We start from the raw sequence: 5,809 nt of genomic DNA, 5'->3' as shown, positions 1-5,809 counted from the left end.
TCAGAAATGAAGCAAAGAGAGGTGCGTGCAGAGGGTGGAGAGTATTTCAGAAATTCTCAGCTTCAGCTTTCCACACGCCAGCGCACGTCTCCACTCCAACGCACGTTACACTCTGGCAAGCATGTTTCTGATTTCTGACAGCCCATAACGGACGGTCATCCAATCTACAGTTGCCACGCATCTTCCACTACCGTCGACGCACGTTCTCAGTCTGGCAGCACGTTCTCCACTGCGCTTCTGACTGCCATGCTGGACGGTCATTCACTCAGCGGTCGCCACGTGGTTTCCACTTCCGATTCCTGACTCAGCTCCACGTGCATCCGCGAGCGTCTGTTAGTGGATGTCAGAAGCTACTGTCGTCCATGTGCGTCGCTGAGGTGGCGCGCTCGGCGCTCGCCACGTGGACTCCACCGAGCGGACGTTATTTTCGGGCCTGACATATGGTAGTAAAATCATAAAAACATAAAAATAAAATAATCATAACATACATTAGCCATAAACTATTCAATGCATCAGTCCAAAACTCATACAATGGAGAAGAGCTGGAAATAATTACAAGCACCCTGAATTAAGGAAGAAAGACTCAAGATGAATAAACCACTAGCTTGGAATGTCCCACCCACCCCAAATATATTTTCCCAGTAGTTAAATTATTTCAGCCTTAAATAAAATGACCAGCACCGTAACGTTCATACCATACCCTTTTAAACCACTAATTAAAACCAAAAAGGACACTTAAATGAAATAGAAGCACCTTAAATGAAACAGAAGCACCAATTCATAAGATATAAGAAAATCAATAGCTAGAATTGATGACTTTAATGTATATACAAATAATATTCTATAGTACTTGATCGTTATATATAATTCATAATCTACTCTTATTTTGTATAATATAATGCATTACATCAACTCCAAACAACAGTACACTGCAGCATTTAAAAAAATTTAAGAAAATCTGCAGGTTAAAAAAAATGTTCACGATCTAGATAAAATACACTGAAAAGCTTACTGCAGCACTATAAAGTGCTGGTTATATGTCTTGTAATATAGAATAAAGCAATGAAAGAAAGGTCATTTAATATTTGAAAAAGTATAGTCTTGAGTAAACAACACAGTACATTGTAACTTGAACCTACTTCGTTAATATTTCCTAGGATCATGATTCATGAAGAAATTTATTATAGCAAAAAAAAAAATAGTTAGAAATTTATTAGAAATCACGGCTGGTATTCAAGATACAGTGATAGATTAAAATAATTGAACAAAAGAATGTCTAAAGTATGGGATTATGGCCCAAAAGGAGTAAAATTCTGCACTCCATATCAATTAGACTTTGTACCGTGAAGAGTATCTATAGTGTGATCCTAGAATTTAAAATTTGAGGAGCAACACGGCATGGCCAATTCTAACATCTATGTCATTTCCTTCTAATTATTTATTCCTCCTTTAAACGTTTTCTAGCTCAAAATTTTGTAATAAACATACTCTTACTCCTACAAAACCGACAGGTTCAATGAATATTGACAGTCAAAGTTCATGCATATTCCATCTCTCACCTAGATGGCATTCAAGCTCATACAATTATTCATTTTTCACAGAATCAACAACAAGTATATCCTACATCAATAACTCATGTTCAACTTCTACCAAATATGTCATGCATCTAAACAGATTCATGAGACAAATCAGAATACAGGCCAAACATACATTAACTATAGTTGGAAGTTCTACATCGACTAAATATAAGATTAAATTATAATATATAAATAAGGTGTAAACTTCACTTTACAACCCAATTTTATGGAGTTGAGTTAGATTTAAAAATTCACTCCTTAGTATTCACAAAATCTATGTTTTATTGCTCATAGATTCATCATATTTACCTTCTGGATATTCACGTGAAGAGGATTGAGTTGGACACCGTAAAATATCAGTGTATTTTTAACATCTTTTTTATAACAATCTTATTTTTCAAATATAAAAACCAATAAAATATCACTAACTTAATTTAATGTTCATTCTTTGACGTTGGAAAGGACCTTAAAAGTCAAAAAAAAGCAGGAAACCTTTTTTACACTGGTGTATACTATAAAAATTTGTGGACACAACCGCAAAAAAAGCCCAGACTAATATCAAGATATTTCTCATTTGCCCTCTCATTTCTTTTTAACCGCTGCTGAAAATAATGCAACAAATAGCATTAGTTGTCGAGTAGTTCTGGAAACAACTATGGCCGAATTATTTCTCTTCAGCATAGCAGAGTCACTCATAGCGAAGCTTGCTTCTCATGCTTTTCAAGAAGCTTCTCGAGTGGTGGGTTTATTCAACGATCTTCGAGACCTTACAAAGAATCTATCTTTAGTCAAGGCTGTTCTGTTAGATGCCCAGCAAAAGCAAGATCACAACCATCAACTCCGCGAATGGCTCACTCAACTTAAAACTGTCTTCTCAGAAGCCGAAGATGTTTTGGATGAATTTGAGTGCCAAACACTGCAAAACAAAGTGGTCAAAGCTCATCGTAACACCAAAGATAAGGTAAGTCACTTCTTATCCACTTCTAATCCACTTCTTTTTCGCTACAAGATGACACAACAAATTAAATATATCAACAAAAGACTAGACAAGGTTGCAGTGCGTAGGCATAAGTTTAGTCTTCAAATAATTGATGTTGACACACGTGTTGTTTATCGGAGAGATATGACACACTCCCGTGTGAGTGATTCAGATGTGATAGGAAGAAAAAACGACAAAGAAAAGATCATAGAGCTTTTGATGCAGCAGAATCCTAATGATGATGATACAAGTCTATCTGTTATCCCCATTGTGGGCATTGGAGGCTTGGGAAAGACTACACTTGCAAAGTTTGTGTTCAATGACAACAGGATCCAGGAGTGCTTTCCATTGAAGATGTGGGTGTGTGTTTCTGATGACTTTGACATTAAGCAATTGATTATCAAAATCATCAATTCTGGCAATGATGAAGATGTTCCTCCTCACCAACAGAATTTGAACATGTTGGATATGGAGCAACTGCAAAAGCAATTGAAAAGAAAACTTTCCGGACAAAAGTTCTTACTCGTATTGGACGACGTATGGAACGAAGAGCGTGTTAAATGGGTTGAGTTGAGGAATTTAATCCAAGCAAGTGGAGCAGGAAGTAAAGTTGTAGTGACCACACGTAGTCATTCGATTGCTTCCATGATGGGTACAGTTCCCTCTCACATTTTAGAAGGTCTTTCCAAAGAGGAGTCATTGTCTCTGTTTGTGAAGTGGGCATTTAAAGAAGGAGAGGAGGAAAAACATCCTCACTTAGTAAATATTGGCAGAGAAATTGTGAAAAAATGCAGAGGGGGTTCCATTGGCAGTGAGAACATTAGGTAGTTTACTATTCTCAAAATTTGAGGACAGTGAATGGGAATATGTGAGCGACAGTGAAATCTGGAATTTGCCTCAGAAAAAAGATGACATTTTACCTGCCCTTAAACTGAGTTATGATCTCTTGCCATCCTATTTGAGGCAATGTTTTGCATTGTTTTCCCTTTACCCAAAGGATTATTCATTCCCTAGTTATGAAATAGCTGCGATTTGGGGGTCACTTGGACTCATTGCACTACCAAAAACGAGTAGGACACTTGAAGATGTGGCAAATCAATATTTGCATGAACTCTTGTCAAGATCCTTTCTCCAAGATTTTGAAACCTTTGGCACTAAGTTTAGGTTTAGAATACATGATTTGGTGCACGATCTTGCCCTATTTGTTGCGACGGATGAGTGTCTACATGTGAATTTCAAAATTCAAAATATTCCAGATAATGTTCGTCATCTGTCTTTTGCCGAAAGCAGTTTGTTCGGAAATTTAGTCACCAAAAAATCAGCAGTTGTGAGATCCGTACTGTTTTCAAATGGTGGAGCAGCTGCCAAGGATGAAGCTATACTAAATACGTGTCTGTCAAAGTTCAAATGCTTGCGAGTTTTGGATTTACATGGTTCGACATGCAAGACTTTGCCCCGTGCCATTGCTAAGATGAAACATTTGAGATATTTGGACATAAGCGAAAATCTCAACATTAAGAGACTCCCAGACTCTATTTGCAAGCTCCAAAGTTTGCAAGTATTGTCAATTAAGAGATGCAAGAAGCTGGAAATATTGCCCAAAGGATTAAGAAAACTAATCAGTCTCCGTTCTTTGGACTTTAGCACAAAGCAAACTATTTTGCCTTTGAACGAGATCGCACAATTGGGGTCGCTTGAATACTTGGTCATTGAATCATGCCATAATGTGGAGTCCATCTTTGGAGGGGTGAAGTTCCATGCTCTTAAAACATTGGTGGTTCGGAACTGTCAGAGTCTAAAGTCAATGTCGCTGGATGGTCAAAATTTTCCTGAATTAGAAACATTGGTTGTTGGGGCCTGCGGAAATTTGGACTTGGAACTGTGTAAGGGCAATCATGAAGAAGAAAGCCCGAAGCTGAAGTTAAAATTTATTGGATTTAACAGTTTATCACAGCTGGTGGCCCTGCCTAAATGGTTTCAGGAAGCTGCCAAATCCTTACAGTGCTTGTTTGTTTCAAATTGTGATAATATTGAAACACTTCCAGATTGGTTACCAACTCTGACTGATCTCAAAGCACTTGGTTTAATAAATTGTCCAAATCTGGTATCTATCTCAGATAACATTCATTACCTCACTGCACTTGAAAGTTTGAAAATTAGAGGTTGTGCTAACTTATATAAAAAGTATGAACCCAATGTCGGAGAGTTTTGGCCCAAAATATCACACATTAAAAACATTGTGATTGATGAAAAAGAAGAACCTATGAAGAATTACTGGAAGAGCCAGACATAGTCGGAAGCCCCTTGGATGTGTTTTTCATAATGTTGATTTTTATTTCTTTTCTGTGGTTTTGCACTTTTTCTCTCGTGAAAATTAGTTAGAGCTATTAGTTAAGGCATTTCAATTTAGAGAGACCTCCATAATATAGTTGTGCTATATTTGCTCTTTTCAACTGCTCTGCTTTGTCGATCATTAATACAGTTAAGTCAGTTAGATATTGTCTTCACTTGTGAAACGTAAAAGTATAAGACATACATAAATGTCTGAATGCGCGAGCTTATTACATAATACAAACACATATTACTAGTTTTGCACTATACCTTATCGCTTTTTTTATGTTAGAGTTTGCATTACTACATCTTTTAATATAATTCTTATAATGGTTTTGTTATCTATATATTTTATTTTTTACATTTTATTTCCATTAGTTAGTGTAATTTCAAATAGATATAACATTTTTAAGAATTTTAAATTGATTTTAATCTTAAATTTAGACATTCTCAAACTCAATGTGCAATTTTTCTCTTATTTTCGATCTATAGTGACCAAGCACAGCATGATCAGGTATGACAAAAACCAAAATCTATTAATATAAAATACTTAAGAACCACAACATTAATTACATAAACTCTTGAATATAATATTAAAAGTGTTTGTACCTTTAAAGAAAACTCTAAATCAAAAGAAATCAAATTTATATTGAAGATAAATATTTTTTCATGATATTTCTACCTATAATGATAGCAAAAATAACCTTTTTGTTTTCAAATTATTGACTTGCAACCTTAGTAGCAAAGATTATTTGTTTAATCAATATATTTTAGTACATTATAAGTACACTTACTTTAATTTAAGTGGATAGATTAAAATTCCTAAATACTTAATATCTTTCAAAATTTTAATTCAATTATTCACCTTGAATCTTATGATCAAAGTATGCATGAACTTTAATAACTCTTTCTTCACCAAATA

The 5,809-nt window shown here is 35.3% G+C and overlaps 1 pseudogene; it reads left to right on the top strand.

Annotated features, from left to right (window-relative positions):
* Positions 1-2,167: 2,167 nt before the first annotated feature.
* LOC108328515 (putative disease resistance protein RGA3) lies at positions 2,168-5,143 on the top strand (annotated as a pseudogene).
* The last annotated feature ends 666 nt before the right edge of the window (positions 5,144-5,809 follow it).

The sequence above is a fragment of the Vigna angularis genome, chromosome 2 (assembly GCF_016808095.1).
Source record: "Vigna angularis cultivar LongXiaoDou No.4 chromosome 2, ASM1680809v1, whole genome shotgun sequence".
Lineage (NCBI taxonomy): Eukaryota > Viridiplantae > Streptophyta > Magnoliopsida > Fabales > Fabaceae > Vigna > Vigna angularis.
The sequence above is the reverse complement of the archived record's forward strand: the minus strand, read 5'-3'. Positions and strand labels throughout refer to the sequence as shown.